The 23,274-nt window shown below is 41.4% G+C and overlaps 1 protein-coding gene across 1 annotated transcript in view; it reads left to right on the forward strand.

The window, feature by feature from the left end:
- Nucleotides 1–23,274, forward strand: part of TRHR (thyrotropin releasing hormone receptor) — a 726,087-nt gene that overhangs the window by 359,559 nt on the left and 343,254 nt on the right. The gene's annotated exons all lie outside the window — the stretch shown is intronic.

A 23,274-nucleotide genomic window follows, 5' to 3' on the forward strand; every position in this document is an offset into this window, starting at 1 on the left:
CATAGAGATTTGGGATAGAAGATCTACCTGCAAAGCAGAGGTTTGTTTGGCAACTGTGATTGTCCCTTCCTCATTGGGACACCTGTGCTGTACATTAGCAGGTATGCTGTTAACAAAGAATAGGGCCTTGAAATGAAAATCTTTATGCTATATCACTGCCTTCTACATCTACTGATCATTTTACATAACAATCCAGGGGAGCACCATGGCAGTAGAGAAACCAGGTGAAATCTAGAAGCAAAACCGACTCCAAACATGGAGCAACCCTCCTGCACTCACAGAGACCCTTGTGGTTGGACCTTACCGTGGACTGAGAAACCGTGTGCTGGGTCTTGCCTTTTGGGTGCCAATGGCACTCACGCATAAGTCAGATTTTATCTTTCCTGAGACATCAAAGTCAGGGGGCACCTGCTTTTTCAATATATAACTGTTCGATGTACTGTTAACCCAAACAGTTCATCAGGACAGTCAGTGAGATACCACTTACTAAATTACAACCTCGGCTTTGTTGAAGCACCCCTCCAATTAGCCCTTTTACTTCAATCCTCTGCAGGAAAAAGTCATGGTAGCTGGAGAGCCTAACCTGTGTGCAGATAAACCCCACTTAAAATACAGTCAAGATATTGTGGAAAATATGCTGCTGGTCACACTTTAGAATTCAACTTCTCAAACAATGTTAAAATATCCTAATCAATGATCAAATCAAATCAAATCATTAACATTTATAAAGCGCTCTACTCACCCGTGCGGGTCTCAAGGCGCTAGGGGAAAAAGGGGGGGTTATCGCTGCTCGAACAGCCAGGTCTTTAGGAGTCTCCGGAAAGCGGAGTGGTCCTGGGTGGTCCTGAGGCTGGTGGGGAGGGAGTTCCAGGTCTTGGCCGCCAGGAAGGAGAAAGATCTCCCACCCGCCGTGGAGCGGCGGATGTGAGGGACAGCAGCGAGTGCGAGGCCAGAGGAGCGGAGGAGGCGGGTGGGGACGTAGAAGCTGAGGCGTCTGTTGAGGTATTCCGGTCCCTTGTCGTGGAGGGCTTTGTGTGCGTGGGTGAGAAGTCGGAAGGTGATCCTTTTGCTGACTGGGAGCCAGTGCAGGTGTCTCAGGTGTGCAGAGATGTGGCTGCTGCGGGGTATGTCGAGGATGAGGCGGGCTGAGGCGTTTTGAATGCGTTGCAGGCGATTTTGGAGTTTGGCTGTGGTCCCGGCGTAGAGGGTGTTGCCGTAGTCCAGGCGGCTCGTGACGAGGGCGTGGGTCACGGTTTTTCTGGTGTCGGCGGGGATCCAGCGGAAGATCTTGCGGAGCATGCGGAGGGTGAGGAAGCAGGCGGAGGACACGGCGTTGACTTGCTTGGTCATGGTGAGAAGAGGGTCCAAGATGAAGCCGAGGTTGCGGGCGTGGTCTGTGGGGGTCGGTGCGGTGCCGAGGGCCGTGGGCCACCAGGAGTCGTCCCAGGCAGACGGGGTGTTGTCGAGGATGAGGACTTCCGTTTTTTCAGAGTTCAGCTTTAGGCGGCTGAGCCTCATCCAATCTGCGACGTCCTTCATACCCTCTTGTAGGTTGGTCTTGGCGCTGGCGGGGTCTTTGGTGAGGGAGAGTATAAGTTGGGTGTCGTCGGCGTAGGAGGTGATGATGATGTCGTGCTTGCGTACGATGTTGGCGAGGGGGCTCATGTAGACATTGAAGAGTGTCGGGCTGAGTGATGAGCCTTGGGGTACGCCGCAGATGATCTCGGTGGGTTCTGAGCAAAACTGAGGGAGGTAAACTCTTTGGGAACGGTTTGAGAGGAAGGAGGCGATCCAGTCCAGGGCCTGGCCTTGGATTCCGGTGGAGCGGAGGCGGGTGATTACGGTGCGGTGACAGACGGTGTCAAAGGCAGCCGAGAGGTCGAGCAGAATGAGGGCGACTGTTTCACTGTTGTCCATCAGGATTCTGATGTCGTCAGTGACTGAGATGAGGGAGGTTTCAGTGCTGTGGTTGGTTCGGAATCCGGTTTGTGAGGGGTCGAGCAGGTTGTTGTCTTCCAGGATGGTGGTCAGCTGTTTGTTGACGGTCTTCTCTATTACTTTGGCTGGGAAAGGCAGAAGAGAGATGGGGCGGAAGTTTTTCAGGTCGCTCGGGTCAGCCGTAGGTTTCTTTAGTAGGGCGTTGACTTCGGCGTGTTTCCAGCATTCGGGGAAGGTAGCAGAGGAAAAAGAAGAGTTGATGACGGTCTGGAGGTGCGGGGCGATGATGTCGTCGGCTTTGTTAAAGATGAAGTGCGGGCAGGGGTCCGAAGGGGCGCCGGAGTGGATATAGTTCATGATGGATTTGGTTTCTTCCGTGTTGATGTGGGACCAGTTGTTGAGGGTGATGGCCGTGGATGCCGGTTCGGTGGTGTTTGGTTGGGTCTGGTGTCCGAAGCTGTCGTGGAGGTCGCTAATCTTGCGATGGAAGAAAGTGGCGAGGGATTCGCACAGATCCTGTGAGGGCGTGACGGCGTTGGCGTTGGCGCTGGGGTTGGAGAACTCCTTGACGATGCTGAAGAGTTCTCTGCTGTTGTGTCTGTTTTTGTCCAGTCTGTCGGTGAAAAAGTTCCTTTTGGCGGCGCGGATCAGGTGGTGGTGTTCGTAGGTAACGTTCTTGAGGGCAGTCATGTTGTCAGCGGTGCGGTCCTTGCGCCAGGCTTTCTCAAGGGCGCGACAAGTTTTCTTTGATTCTTTGAGGGTGTCAGAGAACCAGAGAGGTTTTTTGGTGTTGGTCTGTCGATGCGTGCGTTTGAGGGGAGCAAGGATGTCTGCGCAGTTGGAGATCCAGTTTGTGATGTTGAGGGCTGCGTCGTTGGGGTCGGTGGTGAGGGTGGGTTGGTTGGCGGCGAGTGATGCAGTCTCATAAGTGGTCAGATCATTAATAAATATTTTTGGCTCACAAACATGACATATTAACCTCTCCCTTGACTTCATCCTCAAATCAAACTGAACACGAACCTAGTCCATGGAAGACAAATCAAAAGTAAAAGTTATGAACTCTTCTATTCCCATGAAATGGCCCCACCTGTTGCCCCGTGATGACAGAAACAATACTAATAAAATTCCCCTTCCTCGAAGAGGCAGCAGAATTGAAGTTAATGCTAAAGACCAAAGCTTCAAACATAATATTAGAACATTGCAGAGCAGCCAGCATGAAACAATGTACCTCAGCAAAAAACATAGATTTCACTTTATGTGCTTAATGTGTCACCTTGAGAAGGATTAGAAACCGACTGAAGTAAGCTATTGCTACAACTCTGATAAACAAAACAGCACCAGACGAAGACACTTTTTCCTACCAAAACTCTAGGCAGTAGGTTAGTAATTCGACCCGTTACAATTCACTCTAGTCAACATTAGGGAGACAGTCTTTGCTGGTGAAGCAACTTAACAATCAAATCCGATTCTGCTGGAACTCTACACCACTTATGACATAATTATTCAATACAGATGGGGAGGTTGCAAGACTGGACAGAAACCTCCAAAAGAACTCCACTCCTTCCTCAGTGATCACCACAAATAAATATGATTATAGTCTGCAATGTGGTATTCTTGGTATGGTAGAATACTGGGGATGGGATTCTGGAAGGTGGAAGGAGCGAGTGATGACAGTTGGTTGGCGGAGGAGATGAAAGATTTGTTGTACAACATATCTGCTCTCCAATAAATCTTGTACTTATCAACTTGTGTGAAATTGCTTCTATGTGCAGCATCATCTCTTCTCAGAATGTCCTCTGGTGTACTGAAAGGCTCTGCACACTTGCCTTTACATTTTAACTCCTATGTGTTCCCAGCAATGGTTTTTGGACACTTTCAAGCGTATGCTGAGGAGACCCCGATACAAGCTGACAGGGTGAGACAGGCTAAAATAAAATCACAAGCTGATTAAACCATGTTTACCAATGAGTGCAAGAAAGTTTTCTTTTTCTGAATGGAGCAAAAACTGTGATCTTGATATTTGATTGATCAGGTCAGGAATCCATCCCCTCTGAATAATTGGAGAATTGTAGGAGCCCACAACCCACTGCAGCAGACAGAGGAAAACCCTTAGGAGTTCTTCAACGCTGACATGCCTTTGTCAACAGAAATGCTGTTGTGAAGGGAATAAATCTGCAGTTATCCTTGCTTTGAAAGATCCTGCCTGTACTCCATTGTGCCCATTGGAGGGAATTGATGAGACCCTCAGTAATGACAATACTGGAACCCTGTAACCTACAATACATTGGGATTCCACAAAATGGTGAAAAATACACTTACTTCAGAGTCAGGCATCCAGAGTATCCATACATTTTCAAAAGTGTGATCGTGTAGCATTGAAATCCCTTCTTTGGCTGTCATGTTCAAACTTTTTTGTATATCCACAAAACAGATTGGCAATATAGTCAAGGATGCATTTTAAAACTGGGCTCCAACTATGCCCCAATCAGAGATTCTCCCCACCAATACACTCAAAAAACTTTGAATCAACTGAAACATGGAGGGACAAAATATGGTAAAGGTTTGACCTCTACGCCAGAACCCAGCTATCGTGTGCTTCACTAAGCTTCTCAAACTGAAGTGTTGAAGCAAGCTTTGAGAAGATCTCTGAATTGTTGTCAGCCAGTAAGAAACAACAGACAGGGATTGTGTCTTATTGACGAATGGTCGCCTTATAGTTGAGTCGACCGACAATTAAAACTGAAAAGAGCACTGAAGTAGGCTCAGTAAAAATATATACACAAAAATATACACCTCGCGCAAATCAATTACAGATAATCTTAAATGAAGAATTCCCTCATCGTTTTATATCTCACATATAGAAACCAAAGAACAGAGCACAGCATTTCAACATCAACAAACCTTCGTAAAATCTTGATGACATTGCTTTAGGCATGTGCACACATCACACCACAAAGTCACTGTGCCAAACCAAAACCTGTGATAGTATACTTTGACAAATGTTAATCCTCGTTCAATTAGGACATTGGTCTAAACTGCTCAGTTCACACATGTGGGCAAATGAGCTCGTCACATAGCTTGAAATCCCACTCCGAATGTACACGGTATGGACAGTAAGAGTGGTAGGGCCTTGTTAATCAGTCCTCCCGTCCATCCATTGAATCTTCCAAAACAACTGTAAAATATCTAAATTAATTTCAGAGAAGTTATAGGCAGAGATGCCACCTAACACCCCAGTGATGTCAAGGTGAGGGCTATTCTTTGAAATTCACAGAGAAAAGAAAGGATGGAACGGGAACCAGTATAATTACTCGGAGAAATTATTCTGAAATAGATTACAATTCAAATTAGATTTATTGTTCAATTTTCAAAAGATGGGAAGAAATGTATTTTTTGTCAATTTACACCTATGTTTGTAGTACATTTCCGAATTTTGGAAGTCACAAAAATTCCAGAACTGCTAGAAAATCGGAAAGTTGCAGGTTTTACTGGTATCAAGACGGTTAAATATTTTATATGTGCAAATGCATCACATGCATATTCCTGAATAAGTTCATTGAAGCAGTGCATTTAGACTATAAAGTTCATTTTCTAGCCATTAGGAAAATATTATTTACTATGAGGCGAAACCGTCTCATCTACACAACCAACAATTTTGGTGCTCCCTTTCTGCTCCTCTCCTAGATATAGATGTAGGCCCTTTTCGGGAGTAAAATCTTCAACTCTAACTAAGGTGAGAATGTGCCCTACAAAAACTTACGAATACCAACCAACTCACAAATTGTTAGCGTTCACCTACTTTTCGAGGCATCTCTCCCCTTTAATGCACATTCTCTACCCTTGGGTGTAGCTGTCCCCGCTTCTGTAAAATAAGACAACATGGTGTAACTTTATATGTTCATTTTGTGATTGTAAATCCACATATTATTAATGCAAAACATGAAGTCACGCTCGTAAATCAAACTATGCGCGCCAGCACCTGCGTCCAGTTTAAGAGTAAGTAGCTTTGAAAACCAGACCATTTGCGTTCTAATACAAAACCTTCAGTACAAACAAGAATGACACTTAAAAGTGCATTAGCACACTCTAGCCATGGGCTGCAATCTTGAGAATTCAACTCAATTCACAACATCTTCGACATTGCGGGTGTAATTAGTTACTCAATCATTTCATGCCAAGAGCAACCATGTCTGTGTGGAATTCATTTACTCTACTTAATGTATCAGGGATTAGAACACCACAGAGTTCATTACGTGACTGTGTTTGCTCAGAAACGAGATCTGAGCAATAATGCATGTTGCACATATCTGATGGAGTCAATAAATGCCAAAAAAAAGGTTTATTAATCCGGTGCAACCAAAAAGATTTTGAAGTGAAAGATAAAAAATGCCTGTTTTGTATATTTACGTTCGCGGCCATCCCTGGAAAAGAATGTACATGTGATAGCGCGTCCAGTCTTTATAAATTACTTATATTTGGACACGCCGGAGGTCGGTGAACCTATTAACCGAGTTGGGTTCTCCTCATCCAAGAATAGTCGGATCACTTGAATCAATAATCAATAATCATTACTATCAATACCCAATACTCAATTAATAGATCAAATAACACATTAAGAATCAATAACAATCTGTATTTTGACGCACCATGAACTTTCAGTCATGAATAACCACACCAGTTTGTTAGAAGTTAATGAATTTATTTCCCTATATTAACAAAGCTAGCACGATATAAGTAAGTCTCAAAATCAAATGATATACATATACGAACATTACTAGCTGTCCATAGCGACGGAAGAAACGCAATCTCCGCAAAATCTGGATTATAATGCATTTGGTTATGGCAATACAAATCACTAATATAAGCAATTGAATTTGACACATTTCATACATCGGTCAGCATAACAAGATTTCAATTTAGCATGGTGCATCAAGTGAATACCTCAACTAACCTCTAATTAGCATTGGCATGTGGGGCTTCATGCAAAAACAAATTTAGTCAACACAAATTTAGAAAACTTCTAGCTTGGGCCCTATCAAAATAGCAGTTGGTACCTAGGAAGGAAAAAACAATGCATACTACAATTATCCTTTCATATTTACCAAATACAATCAGCATTCAAGAAAAGTCTTCGTCCTTCAGGTATCGGTTCGATCAGCATGGGGCAGATTTCAAAGGGGCAAAATTAAAGCAAGTTTTCCTTGCGGCAGCAAGGAGAATGGGGCAAAAGTTACTGCATGGGCAGGACGGGGCAAAGTTAAAGTTAAAGTCTCTAGGGTGAGAATTCTTAAAGTCTCTTTCTCTGTGACAGAGAAAGGGCATCAGAGGGTTCGTTCCAAAATGGCTTCTTGAATCAGGCTTCAAAAGGGCATCAAAGAAAATGGCTGACTTCTCTTTGTCCAGTGGGTTTAAGTAAGAAACATTCCAAATTCTTCAGGGTCTTCCATTGGAGGGTTCATAGGGTGGCTTCAATTTGACCAATGAATTGTATCCTTCTCCTAGTACTCATTTTTACATACATTGTCCTTGGAGCCTTGGAACACAAGTTGCAACAAAGTTTGCCAATTAATTTTATCACAGTGTCTTTATTGTCTGCACCTGCAGAAACGGACCTTGCATCAAAGAGGATGAAAGCAGCCTAGCACGAAACCTTGAGATAAGTGTATTAGTCATCTCTACTGGAAAAATATAGCCTTAAAATAAAACAATGTCTTTGTTAATGCACGAAAAAAACACGCAGTTAAAATTTGAGACCAGGCAACTAGGCCAAAGCCTCTGCTAAATTTAAGCTAAGCATATAACAGTTTCAAGAAGAAAATCATGGCATACATTTGCAATTATGACGGATTATTACATTTGTCGATTCTTCATGATTAATTTAGCACGTTTATAATAATGGCGAACTACCCCGTGGGCACAATTTCCCACGTATATTATTTTTCTTTGCTAAAATCACACTACCTTAAATGATTTAGGTTACTTGATATATGAATATTTGTTAGTCCTTCTTTTTCTGCGTCATCAATCCCTCCTCTGATGACTAATTTTGTCATCACATCAAATCTCCCCACAAATTTTATTCCATTAAAATTCTGTTTTAGTAATTTGGCACTTCAGTCAATTCCCTCTTCCCTTTTGTTCCCTTGGATTTTTCTCTGTATATTTCTATCATTTTATTTTGTTCTTTTTCTTCTCTTTTCCTTTTGTTTCTTGTTTTCAATATTTTAATAGCTTTCTATATTCCCCAAGTACCTAATAAGCAAATTAATGTTATTAATATTCCTTTTACTATTTTCAGCAATAGTCCGTTCCAAATGTTGCTGAGCAATTTCCCACAGAAGCAAATCCTTTTCCAACCTTCTCCCATACTCCTGGTTCTTTCAGTTCTTTCAAATCTGTACTCTTGTTAGTTAAATTTGTAAGCATTTTTCTAATTTGCCCACTGTTGTCTGGAATATAAGAACAACAGTGACGTGCACTAAGCATTTTGCAAACGCCGCCATCCTTTGCTAAAAGAATGTCTAAAGCAAGCCGATTTTGAAGAGTCATAGCTCTTTCTGCAGCAAGTTCAGCATCCATCAGGATTATAGCTCCTGAGAACTTTGTCAACATGTTATCCACAATAGTAGACAACTTTCGTATTTTAATTGAATTCAATATGACTCCTACTGAAGGAATCATTGCTCCAAATATATCTCCTACCACACCAGAAGCTGTCTCCCTTTTCTGAACATGATGTGATTCAGACAGCTTTGGAAAATTCTTTAAGTCGTTCAATTGATAAATCTTTGGAAATACTATTCCCAAATAACATCTCCCATACCATCCCTTTGGAAGACGATAATAGGCATTAAGTCCACAAATATAATATACCCCTGGAATAACTGGGTCTAGGCCATTTAACATGAACATCCATTTAGCTTGAAACAAAAACGTATGTTTACATTCACTCGTTCCCCCAAAGATTGTGTCATAATATGATTTAGGTCTATATACACAAAGCCTCCCTACGTGTATTGCATCTAAAGCTAGTTTCCCTTGTGTCTTTATCGCGGCAAAAGCATAGTTATCTACAGATGTCCTTTTGTGTGATTCCCTTTCTAATTTCTCCATCCCCACCTTCCTCCTATCGTCAGTGTGATCTAAAAAACTTTTCTCTGTTGGTGAAAGCAAGCATGTAAGGTTTTCTCTGTGAGCGTAAGCTGTGTGAAAAGGTGACAATGGCTCAAAGAAACCCCTAACTAACTTTATATAATAATCTCTTGCTATTTTACTCAGGTACTCAATTATGGGGACATATACAAATACAACATCATGATAGGAATAAAAGTAGTGAATATACTCCTGGCCATAAAATCTGGTAATTAATAAACTACATGAAATTCCATACGTAAGAGGCATGCTATGATATGTCACTCCTTCCTTTACTGAGGTAGGTATTTGTGTGCACACATAACAATCTTTCACATCCATTGTCTCAACATACTCATTCAGCAAGCGATAGAAAACGTTAGAGGATAATTCTTTCTTGTCGTCTAAATATTTCTCGTCTTGTTCGAGTTTCTGCAGAGGAGTTAATTCAGTAGTAGGTTTAGAAGTAGAAGCATCATTCGCGTCTCTCTCATTCTTCCCATGCATTCCAAGAACTATTTCTATAATTATTAGTACACTTGCAGTTATTAGACCTATACACATGTATTTACAACACTTCATTTTATGTCCCTTTGTAGTACTGCATGGCATGATCTCTACAGAATCAGAAAGTTGAAGACACTTTATCAAATCAAGTTTGCAGATATATATAAAGCTGAACGAGTTAATGTTCACACTGTTTTCTTTTAGCAGCTTAGTCTCTTATCGGTTTAGCAGCCTTTGTCTCAAAATTGGTTTCAAAGTCAATCAGGTTGTCAATGTCTTATTCGGTAATGTTCATGGAATTTTACTTTTCAGGTACCAAAGTGTTGTTCTACTTCTTCGTTCTCAAGACTGAGAGATAGGAATTCGTCTGACCAATCGTTAGTGGCTATGTATGCCCACTCCGGACCAGAATATCTTCTGCTCGGTATTCTTTTCCTTTTCAATTTTGCATCTCCTTTTGATTCTCTCTCGCTGGTGCCTTGTTCCTTGGCTGTGTCTTTCCCTTCACTTGGTGTTGTTATTGCGACAGACACTTCTTATCTTTTCTCTTTCAACTTTGGCCCTTCAATTTCGTTTAATATTTCTTTAGTCCTTAATTTCACTGGCGATATGCTTTGTCTCCGTTTCGCGCTGTTTTCACCTGATGGACCTGCAACTGGTTCTGGAAGGATTTGAACGATTTCACTCTGCTCTGTCTTGTCTCCTTCCCCTAGGAGGTCAATCAGGTTTTCCTTTTCTTTGCCTGTATCGTCTGCTTCTGGGAAAGCCCTCATCAGATCAGGCTCTCCTGCTCCTTCACCTGTCGCAGGCTCTTTGTCACCTTCAGGATCTTCGTCACTTCCTGAGGCTTCTCCTTGGTCCTCCTCAAATGGATCAGCTGTTTCTTCCTCAGAAAATATTTCCCCTTCCTCTATTTCTGCTTGTTCGCCTCCAGGTTCTCTTTGTCCTGTCTCGGTGCCTGGTACTCTCTTGTAAGTTGCAGGTGATTTTAGTGCTACAACTTCCTCTTCTGTGGGGCACGTCACCCTTTTCATGTGACTGGCGTGAATCCAGTAGGGAACTCCCGCACATTTCACAGCGGTGGTAGTTGTCAGAATCACTTGGAAAGGTCCTTTCCAACGGGGTTCCAGACACAACTTCCTCACGTGCTTCTTTATCACGACCCAGTCACCTTCTTTCCCATTTGTCTAAACATCTCCAGACCTGCAAGCTTTGCAGTTTTTCCTAAAGGTGTGTTTTCATTCCTGCAGATCTCATGTGTTCAAAATCTTTTGTCTCAAAATCTAACCTGTAACTTCTGCTCAAGTGTTTGGTTTTACCTATGTCGACTTTGTTTCTGTCTGCAATTTTTTGTAACTTCTTATGTATGCTGCTTACTTCTCTTGTAATTCTAGGGCACATATATCTCAGCTCTTCTTCTGTGTATGATTCTAACCTGTTCAAACCCATTGTTCCCTCTACTAGTTCATCTGCTTCCATGCCCAGTCTTATTTTATTCAAATACTCTTCTCCCTTCCTGCTGGGTGTACTCTGTCTGGAGTTCAGGCTGTTCAACCATTGAGTTAGCTGTTGCACGTTCAGTCCCATCAATGTGGCACTTACATCTACTGCTACTGACGGTTTCTGTAGCACTTCTGTTTTTGAGGTTAGCGGTACTACTAGTGGTGGACTTGACCTTATCACAGTTGACGGAACACAAGCTGAAATTGGACTAAATTCCAACAAAGACCCAGATCTATTTAGAAGTGTTCCTACCGGAGTTGTTTCTGGAGTATTTTATATGCATCTCCTCCCTGTGTCATTTTGTGTCATTACCCCTTGGTCGTATACATTCGGCTTTGCCTGTATATACAATGGCACTGGCGGGCCTACAGTGATAGGCAAAGATATTGCATCCGGATTCTGTCTGTTCCCCGAATTCTGTGGCATGTTAATTCCCACATTATGGTTCATCATTGCTGGCATGTCTAACTGGTTTTCTGCTATTTGAGTGTACTTCAGCACTTCTTGCATCTGCTTTTGAGGCATCAAAATTTGTGTTGATTCGGCTTGAATCAATGTCGGTCTTTGGTAATTCTGTCCTCCCTGCGCCATTAAACTAGAAGTCATTTCCAAATTATGCTCATCATAATAGCGCCTTTGAACCTGTGGCTGATAATCATTGACAGGTTTAAATTTAGGCATGTCAGGATATATTCTCTGAACTTATGGTATTTCTGGTGTAAAAGGTATGTCGGGACTACTTTGCCTCTGCGATATTCTCAAATTCGGTGTTACAGTACCCTGTACTGGTTCTGGAGTGGCAGTACTAGTGCTTGGGCCGCTTTCGCTTTCCACATATGGTGGCGGTTGGTCATTTAGCAATTGCAGAATGAACTCCTCATCGTCTGATTCGTCTGACCTTTTCGAATTTCTATTGTCTTCTCTATCTCTGGACTGACTCCTGTTTGTTTTATAGGTAGCTTTCCTTCCTTCCGTCTCTGCTTCGTCAGTAATTGCTGAAAACAATTTAATTCCCTGCAATACGTCTGATCTCCAAACCTTTTGAGTACTATCCCACCTAGCATCCGCTAGTGTCTTTTCTACTTTTCTCACTCTTGTTTCAAATTTCTTTTGTTGTTGCCTTCTAGCCATTAGTTCCCAAATTGCTAATGCTTCAAACTGTGCTGGTCTTGGAGGTACTTTCATGTCGTATAGCGCAAATCTTAAATTCTCCAAAACTCTTAGATTAAACGACCCATGGATAGGGAACGCTACACTTCCATGCTTTTCTGTTAATTTACACCATTGCTTTAACCAAAGACATGGTGCGACACCCTTTTCTTCAATTACGATATAAGCTGGTGTACCCACAGGCGTTGTTTCTTCTCCTACGTTTGCTTTAATATATACATCTCCCCTTAAGGCACTCTTAAATGCCTTGAAAAATTTCATCTTTCCATTGTTTATTTTCTTTAAAAAATTGTAATCAATAAGTGACTTTATTTCCCGGAATACTCTTCGCTTGCCTTTCCCCCCCACCAATTGCGCTTCACGGACTGCGTCCAATCCGTGCGCGACCCTTCTCACCAACCAATCTATCCCAGCGCGGCTCCTAGTGACGTCACACCCACACACTGCGGCTGACAAAGTCCCGCGGCTTGTCCTCTTTCATTCAACTTCACTCAAAACTAATTTCTGCAATATATCGCGAGCACTAACCAAAAAGGAAGAAAACAAATCTGTCGGTTTACTACAGGAAGGGTAATACAATCACTTCAGAAACCTTAGGGATTTTTCACTAGCCTCAGCAGTTATTCCATCTTTCTCGGTTTCCCACTTTCGCAAACAAAATTTGACCCGCAAATTTTACTCTCAACTGATCAATGAACTATTCTAGCGCGCCTTAGAATTCGTCAAATCTCAAAGTCGAAAATGTTCTTTCATTCCTCAGTATTAATACTGACTTGTTGACCACGCCCGATCAACCTATTAACCGAACAGATTACAACATCAATCAAGTGTCTCATACACTTTTCAACATACTCCGGAGTCTCTTGACCTCGCAGGGCCTGTCTAAACATCAACAACCACGTGGACAATTTTTCCTGCACAAAGCGCTACACACATGTGAAGTTCGACGACTTCCCTACTCTCACACTTTGGAGTGTCACTCCTCTAAAATTTTCCTTGGAGTTTGCAACCCCCTAAAATCCTCACAAACTTCACAATTCATCTGCGGCATAAGCTTTGCAAGCGCGAAACCCTAACTTCATTCATACCGTCACTAGAAACGCCAAAAACATTCTCACACCTCCATTTCCTCCATTCGCAAGCTCCGAGATTCCGGGAAAGTCATTGGGGATTTAGGGCATCATCATCTCTCCAACTTGTTTTATCAAAGAAAATTCTAACTTGAATCCACCTATTGTTCGGATGGGGTCCCAAAGGGTGAAACCATCAATCTCTGCTACCATCTACTGATAGCGCGTCTAGTCTTTATAAATTACTTATACTTGGACACGCCGGAGGTCGGTGAACCTTTTAACCGAGTTGGGTTCTCCTCATCCAAGAATAGTCAGATCACTTGAATCAATAATCAATAATCATTACTATCAATACCCAATACTCAATTAATAGATCAAACAACACATTAAGAATCAATAACAATCGGTATTTTGATGCACCATGACCTTTCAGTCATGAATAACCACACCAGTTTGTTGGAAGTTAATGAATTTATTTCCCTATATTAACAAAGCTAGCATGATATAAGTAAGTCTAAAAATCAAATGATATACATATACGAACATTACTAGCTGTCCATAGCGACGGAAGATATGCAATCTACGCAAAATCTGGATTATAATGCATTCGGTTATGGCAATACAAATCACTAATATAAGCAATTGAATTTGACTAATTTCATACATCGGTCAGCATAACAAGATTTCAATTTAGCATGGTGCATCAAGTGAATACCTCAACTAACCTCTAATTAGCATTGGCATGTGGGGCTTCATGCAAAAATGAATTTAGTCAACACAAATTTAGAAAACTTCTAGCTTGGGCCCTATCAAAATAGCAGTTGGTACCTAGGAAGGAAAACACAATGCATAATACAATTATCCTTTCATATTTACCAAATACAATCAGCATTCAAGAAAAGTCTTCGTCCTTCAGGTATCGGTTCGATCAGCATGGGGCAGATTTCAAAGGGGCAAAATTAAAGCAAGTTTTCCTTGTGGCAGCAAGGAGAATGGGGCAAAAGATACTGCATGGGCAGGACGGGGCAAAGTTAAAGTCTCTAGGGTGAGAATTCTTAAAGTCTCTTTCTCTGCGACAGAGAAAGGGCATCAGAGGGTTCATTCCAAAATGGCTTCTTGAATCAGGCTTCAAAATGGCATCAAAGAAAATGGCTGACTTCTCTTTGTCCGGTGGTTTTAAGTAAGAAACATTCCAAATTCTTCAGGGTGTTCCATTGGAGGGTTCATAGGGTGGCTTCAATTTGACCAATGAATTGTATCCTTCTCCTAGTACTCATTTTTACATACATTGTCCTTGGAGCCTTGGAACAAAAGTTGCAACAAAGTTTGCCAATTAATTTTATCACAGTGTCTTTATTGTCTGCACCTGCAGAAACTGACCTTGCATCAAAGAGGATGAAACCAAACTAGCACGAAACCTTGAGATAAGTGTATTAGTCATCTCTACTGGAAAAATACAGCCTTAAAATAAAATAATGTCTTTGTTAATGCAAGAAAAAAACACGCAGTTAAAATTTGAGACCAGGCAACTAGGCCAAAGCCTCTGCTAAATTTAAGCTAAGCATATAACAGTTTCAACAAGAAAATCATGGAATACATTTGCAATTATGACGGATTACTACATTTGTCGATACTTCATGATTAATTAAGTACGTTTATAATAATGGCGAACTACCCCGTGGGCACAATTTCCCACGTATATTATTTTTCTTTGCTAAAATCACACTACCTTATACGATTTTGGTTACTTGATATATGAATATTTGTTAGTCCTTCTTTTTCTGCATCATCACATGTTTATGCCATTATAGTGAATTACTGGGTGAGTGCGTAGTGTGCAGCAAACATTGGTTACTACTTCTGTTTCAACATTTGGGTGCACGCGACATTTTCCGTTAATCGCTGTGTGCTGGTGATTTAGGTGAGCAGGCGAAAGTATGAAGTAGACAACGCACACAAATAAGCAAACGCAGACTTTTGCAGTCATTGCTCCATTGAACTATCTCAGCACCCAGCCAAAATAGCCACCTGGGACGATATTTGAAATTTTGAAATTACACCCCGATAAAAGAAAGAAAAGACAAATAAAAGGGAAAGCAGGGAGCTGTGAAGTCTCTTTTTTGTAGAAGGCAAAAAGAAAGGCGGGCATAAAAAGTGCTGCTAAGTAACTGAAATGCTCTATTTTTATTCAGCCAACACCACAAGCACATTTTCAGTACTCCGCCTATGTTTCTCCCTAGTTCTCTTTGATTCCAGGAAAGAACGTATTTACTCCGGATGTTCATTTAGCCATAGGAAGCTGCAAAGGGTTCCTCTACGAGGCTGCCTTAACGCAGATTGTCCTGAGAACTGGTGAGATCTTGCTCTCAGTCTATACCTTGCACCTGGCTTTGATGGGGATTCAGTCACCCTCTAGTTACTTATACTTTTGGTGCCGGAGGAATGGAACAATGTTAGAGCAGAACATTGCAGAAGTGACTGCTCCGTGATAGCACATTCGACGCCCTGCCCGGTGGGTGGAACGGTTAAAGACTCATCCCATTTGCTTTGTAATTGATACTTAATTCTATCTACCTTGAAGCATGCCTGAAAATCCATAGAATCTTTCAAAAAACGTTTGTGATCCCGCTTTGAACGGGCCCAACCTCATTTCCTAATCTTGGGTAGCCTTAATGCAAAGAGCAGCTCTATGTAAAATATATACATGAATTTCGGAGAAGATATAGGTCGAGATGCCACCAAACTCCCCCAGCAAAGTATTTTTATTATTGCATCCCTCAAAGCAGTTTCAGTTAGCGTGATGTCAAGTATGAGGGCTACACACTGAAATTCACAGAGAAAAGAAAGGATGGAACAGGACTCAGAACAATTACTCAGGGAAATTATTCTGAAATAGATAACTGTTAGACTTTTCATCCTTGGCGTGGTCTCCCTTAACCTTTTGCATCTGTTCCCCAGGTTGTTGGTGTGTGTTGGACTCTGATTTTGCTGTTTTTGTTACACTGGCACTTTACCACTGCTAACCAGTGCGCAAGTGCTCCTTTACAAAATGGGTATGTAATTGGCTTATCCATGATTGGCATATTTGATTTCTTAGTAAGTCCCTAGTACAGTGCACTAGAGGTGCCCAGGGCCTGTAAATCAAATGCTTCTAGTGGGCCTGCAGCACTGGTTGTGCCACCCACATAAGTAGCTCTGTAATCATGTCTCAGACCTGCCATTGCAGTGTCTGTGTGTGTAGTTTTACCTGTAAATTCGACTTGGCAAGTGTACCCAATTGCCAGTCCTAAACCTTCCCTTTTCGTACATGCCAGACACCCCTAAGGTAGGCCCTGGGTAGGACCAAGGGCAGGGTGCAGTGTATGGTTAAGGTAGGACATATAGTAATGTGTTTTATATATCCTGACAGTGAAATAATGCTAAATTTGTTTTTCACTGTTGCAAGGCCTGTCCCTCTCATAGGTTAACATGGGGCTACCTTTAAATCTGATTAAAGTGTAGATTCCCTTTGGGAGCACATGGACATGTGGAGTTTGGGGTCTCTGAGCTCACAATTTAACAATACATCTTTTAGTAAAGTTGATTTTAAGATTGTGTGTTTGAAAATGCCACTTTTAGAAAGTGAGCATTTTCTGCTTATACAATTTCTGTGACTCTGCCTGTTTGTGGATTCCCTGTCTAGGTCAGTTTGACAGTTGGGCTGGTTGCACCTCACACTAGACAGTGACACAAAGGGAGCTAGGGTGTAGTCTGCACTTCCTGATGAGCGATCTGTGCTAGGAGGGAGGGCAGGAGTGATCACTTACACCTGAAAGGGCTGTGCCTGCCCTCACACAATGCAGTCTCCAACCCCCTGGTGACTGTCTGGGGCCTGGCCTGGGCAAGGCAGGATTTCACATTCAAAAGAGACTTTAATTTGAAGTAGGCCTACTTCAAAGGAGAAATTGGGTATAAGAAGGGCACCCATAACCACAGACTTTAGAACACTTCTGGAAACCAAGAGGAACCTCTGCCTGGAGAAGAGCTAAAGAGCTGAGGAAGAAGAGCTTCCCTGCCTGTAACTGTGCTTTGTAGAGCTATCCTGCAGTTGCTGCTTCTGCCAGAGGAAGAGGGCAAAGACTGGACTTTGTGTGCCTTCCATCTTGTGAAGATCTCCAAGGGCTTGATATAGAGCTTACCTCCTGTTTGAAGTCTCAGGGACAGCAAAGACTTCTCTCTCCCAGCACCTAGAGTCTCTGGAGAGACTCCTACTCTGCCCTGTTGTGCCCATCCAGTTCCTGGGACCCTGAAAAGAGAAGCTGGCAGCCTAAGACGAAGAAATCCACACACAGAACGCTGTGCGGGGAAAAGATCGACGTGACTCCGATCTGCGGTTGAAAAATCGACGCATCACCAGCTTTGTGGCTGAAAATCGACGCTCGCCTGCAACGCGACTGAAGAATCGACGCACGGAGCTGGAGAAACGACACGCATCATCGCTGACGGAGGATGGGAGATCGCAACCCACGCTGTGTGGTTTTTGGATCATCGTGCGGCTGGATTTCTGATGCAAACACTGCTGGGCCTGTAAAAACAACACAAGGCCTGCCTGGACCCGAGAGTGCAGACCGGATCGACGCATCGCTCTCATGCGGAAAGAAGAAACGACGCGCCCGACCTGATGAAAGAGCAACGACGAAAGGTCTAGCTCGTGAGTGAAATCGACGCATCGCAATCCCATTTTGACACACACTCGCCCGTGCGGGGTTATTTTTGATGCATCCAAGGTACATTTTCACGCTAACAGTGTTAGTGTGTGTTTTAAACTACATAAAGACTCTTTTTGCTTTTTAATTGATAACTTGACTTATGTATTGTGGATTTTTGTCATTTTGGTCTTGTTTTGTTTAGATAAATATTTCCTATTTTTCTAAACCTGTGTTGTGTCATTTTGTAGTATTTTAATTAAGTTACTGTGTGTGTTGGTACACATAATTTACACACACTCTGCACTCTGAAGTTAAGCCTACTGCTCTGCCAAGCAACCAAGGGGGTAAGCAGAGGTTAGTTGTGGGTTATTTTCTTTTACCCTGACTAGAGTGAGAGTCCTTGCTGGGACAGGGGGTAACCTGACTGCCAACCAAAGACCCCATTTCTAACAATAACAATTTAAATTAGTTTTAGTGTCTGATTTACAAAAGATGGGAATAAATGTAATTACTGTCAGCTATGTTTAAAGTACATTTCAGAATTTTGGAAGTCACAAACATTCCAGAAGTGCTAGAAAAACGGGCACTTACAGGTTTTACTAGTATAAAAATGCTTAAATATTTTCATATGTGCAAATACAAATGCAAATGCAACATGTGCACATGCTTGAGTAAGTACATTGAAGCAGTGCATTTAGGTTATAAAGTTCATTTTCTAGTTATTAGGAAAATACTATTCACTATGAAGCACAACCTTCTCATTTACCACCAACAATTGGATGCTCCCTTTCAATTCCTGCCCTACACGTAGGACAGGAATGTCTACAAGCACCTATCATTTATCATCAACTAGATCAGAACCGAGATACTACCAGGTCAGGAGGACCAGGATGAATGATGGACAGCCTGTTGCAGTGATGCAGGAAGTGTCTCATGGGGCCCAGCTCTTTGTTTAGAATGAAAAAACCATTATATGAGTGCAGTGGCCCCTCTGTCTCTTGGCCTTGGTGCCACTGCATCTGCTGAACTATTGATAGCTATGTTCCCGCTGATTTTAATAGTAAGTTATGAAACTCCTAAGGCACAGGAGGAGATTGATTAATTCACATACAAGTACAGGTCACACCTTTGAAGCCACTGGACAGTTTTCTGGTTCCAAACATCCTTATTCTAATTTTCATTTGCAGTGTCTACAGTCATTGAAGGCATGCAGGATCGCAGTTTCTTTAGCAACACATTCACAATATTGAACATAACGAGTATTTTTCTCAAATGCTATTATCATTAAAACCTTGGCCAGATAACTCATGACACTGCGGCATAAAGTTATTTTTTCAACTTAGTCATTTATTCAGGGTGTGGGCCTGTTGTAGAGATGTTTTGTACAACTTATGCAGATTGCTACAGAAAACTTTCTAACGTCACTAGGTTTTATGCTTTCTTACATTTGTGTGGTACGTCGCAAAAGGTTAATTTGCAGGAAAATAGAAATTTGACTATATTTGCCAATGTTCAAAGAAAACCTCTTCAAAAGATAAATTTCCATAAGTTTATGTTGGCTACGTTTTTATAAGAGTGAAAGTGGTAACGTAATGCAAAGAAAATTACCTCGCAATGCGCAGAAATATTTTGCAGGGTTGATGGTTTCTTCGATTTCATTTATTTAATGGTTAATTAAAATCTTACTAAAAATAAAATGTAAGGGCCGGATTTAGAATTTGACAGAGAGGTTATTGTGTCACAAATTTAACACAATACCCTGTCTGCCAAGTCCTCAGTGTACCCGCTCAATTTTGAGTCAGTCAGACAATCAGTTACCCAACTGTTGTGCCCATGTTGACTCCACCATTGAAAAACTTACTCTTGACAGCTGTTGGATTATGAGCTGTTGGAATCAAACCTTCGGACCACCTGTCCTATTTAGAGCTGAAAGTGTGATAATGTTTTTTATTGTCTATCACGCAAATAAAAAACAGAAGTGATGGCAAGTAAAAAATATAAAAAGCTTGATGGTCCAAATAGTTAACAGATAGCACAAATCGGGTACTGTCAAAAAAATTACCAATGTAAGAAGTCAAAAATCTTTGTTTATTCCTACAAAGGTACCTACATGCATTAAATATACTACAATTTACATTTTAAAAACACTCTCTCATTTGAGGCAAATTGGATATTAATCTAGCAGTGAAATTTACTGAAAACAAATGATGCGTAATAAAAGCATCAACTGCTGAATTCATTAGGAATATTACAACTGCATATCCTGTAGATTTGTTTTATGGCATTCATATTAAGGGGAAGTGTGGGTAGTTGGTTGTTGGATGACTGGGCTGTGATCCCTGGTCAAGTAACAGCCACTATTCATTACGGGGTGAACCACAAAAAGCCCCCAAATTAACCTGTGTTTAATCCTAGGTAGCTTGGCACAAAAAGAAAAAAAAAATTTAAAGGCAATGTGTTAAGTATTTTTTGCAGCACGCAAACAGTATTAAAGTGAAAACACAACACAAGAAAATTCCCACACCAATTTAGAAACAAAGTCACTTTTAATAAATCATTTGACACAAAAATGACACATCCAATCAGTAGAACCAGTGTCATGAATTTTTAAAGATTTAAGAGAAAAAGGTGCTAAAAAGCACAAAGTGGCAACTTGACATATCTAGTTGCACTGGACCAGGTCAAATTCAAGAGTTCAGGCTGACCGTTATAGATACAGTCCCAGAGTAGTCCTGCTAAAGATTTACCTTCTCAATTTTTGTGCCAAGAGTGCTGTTCATATTGGAGAGGGCTGCGAGGAGCAAGGAGAGTGTCACAGGAGACTGTCAGTGTGGCGAAAAGAGCAGGACAGGCACCGCGACAGGCCAGTTGGAGCCTCGTGTTGGCAGTTCCCCCATAAGTGGTGTTTCTGCAGTGTGAGGAGGCAGGCTGGTGGCAGTTCATTTTGATTTTCAGTGCGAGCAGCATGGTCTCAGTGCGAACAGACCAGTTTGTGCTCACAAAGTACCCACAAGCTTGATTCAATGCCCATGAGCCACAACGAGGGTCCAGGATCTAGTAGGCACCAGTTAGGGGGTCAGGAACACACTGCAGCTAGGTTCCATGAGCTATCTGGGAAGCTTTTTATGTTCCTGAGGCTCAGAACAGGAATCCAGGAGACAAGCTCTTGGAGTCCCTCTGGCATCCTGGGTTCAAGGTGAAGTCCAGGTGCAGTACTTCTTCCCCACACAAGATGGCAGCAGGGAGCAAGTCAGCACAAAAAGGGCAGTAGCTTCTACAGAGTAGCAGTGAAGCAGGTTGACAGTCCTTTCAGCAGCACAGGAATCCTTCTTCCTGGCAGAGAATCCACATGTTCAGAACTGTATTGAAGAGAGGGTCTGAAGGTCCTGTTTTTATACCCTGGTGCCCTTCTTCTGGAAGGTGGAAGAAGCTTCTGGAAATATTATTTTAAATGCATGGAATTTATTGACTCTGCTGCCCTGGCTCCAAGCTGGCTGCAGGGAAAATACAGGGTCATTAGACCCTTTGTGTGAAGGCAAAGAACAGGCTATTCTGTTGTAAGTGGGGCTGTGCTCAGCTGCGCCTCCCCCATTCCCATCCTGTCAGCAGATGGCCCATTGAGGCACACCTAATCCCTCTATTGGCTGACTAAGAGGAATTCATAAAGTATAACAGTCATCTATACCCAGTAATTTAATCCAGTGCAGGCTGTTGGCACAAAAGGGCTAAAGGCAGGAAAATAAAATTTTCCAAAAGTTTCATTTTAAACACTGTAACAAAAAGATCCAACTTTACCATTAAGGAGGATTCATCACTACAATTTCAGATATACCAAACATGATATATCCACCTGCTTCCAACTAGGAATTACAGTTTATTAAATGTAATAAGGATTCCCCATTGTTATCCTATGGGAGGGGTAGGCCTCACAGTAGTGAAAAATGGATTTAGGAGTGTTTCACTACCTCAACAATTAAAACTTTAAAGTACATGTCCAAAATTGTAATTACACAGCACCCTGCTCTATCAGCTACCTTGGGCCTAACTTAGGGGTGACTTATATGTAATAAAAGGGGAGTTTAAGGCTTGGCAAGGAGGTTTAAATGCCAAGTCGACAATGCAGTTAAAAGCTGTCTTTATGCTGCAATGGCAGGCCTGGGATATGTTTTAAGGTGCTACAAAATAAATGCTGCCTACCCACTAGTAGCTTTTAATTTATATGCTCTGGGTATATGATATACCATTCTACAAGGGACTCATAAGTAAATTCGATATACAAGCAGGTGTATGCCAATCAAACCTTTTTTAGGGGCATGAGCACAAGCACTTTAGCACTGGTTAGACTCACAGGTGGAGTAGGCCTAATGAATTAGTAATGTTACTTGGTTGAAACAAAAGTGACAAATGCAGCTTGTGCTATTTGATGATTAAGGAATGGTATCCAGTGAGGAAAGGAACAGGATCTTGTTAAGCATGTGAGTGAACTCCTAATAATGGTCTGGAATTTTAAAATGGCACTGCAAATTATACCAATACATTTTAAAATTAAAGTATACATTAAAATATATGTATTAAATAAAAATGGAATACGAATGATTTCTAATATATATTTGAATACACTATAAACATGTCTTATCATAATTATTCTTAAAAAAGTAAAAATAAACTATATACTTATTAAGCCATTAAAAATAAATGTTACAAATTAGTTACTAAATTTAAAATATCAAAATGACATACGTAGGAGACATTAAAAACACAATAAAAAAAAAAAAGTATAAATGTTTCAATAATTGCACTCAAAATATTTCTTAAAAAACTGAAATAAATAAAAGATAGTAACCAAGCTCAAATCCATAAACATTAACATAATAAAAAAACTATTAAAATACACTATTGTAAATACAATCCTACAAATACTATGGAAAATACATACACTTTGAGGAGGAGGAAATAAACGTTATTATTCTAACATTAGTTGGTGAAAATACATACGTTTAGAGCTCAAATATACTATTCTAACACCGGGTCAACAATTATTTCAACATATCAGAGCGTTAAATGTACTATTCTAGGTAAAAAATAATAAAAAATTGGGGAAATGCATAAATTTGTAGTGATTGCAATTACTATTCTAACTCCAGTTCTAAACACAATGGGAAAAGAGCACACAATGCTGTGGAACTTAAGTTTTATTGCTTTAACTCCACTCTAACAAACACTGGGGAAAGTGAATACATTGGGGGTGGGTGCAGATTTCCGAT

The sequence above is a fragment of the Pleurodeles waltl genome, chromosome 2_2 (assembly GCF_031143425.1).
Source record: "Pleurodeles waltl isolate 20211129_DDA chromosome 2_2, aPleWal1.hap1.20221129, whole genome shotgun sequence".
NCBI classification, from domain to species: domain Eukaryota; kingdom Metazoa; phylum Chordata; class Amphibia; order Caudata; family Salamandridae; genus Pleurodeles; species Pleurodeles waltl.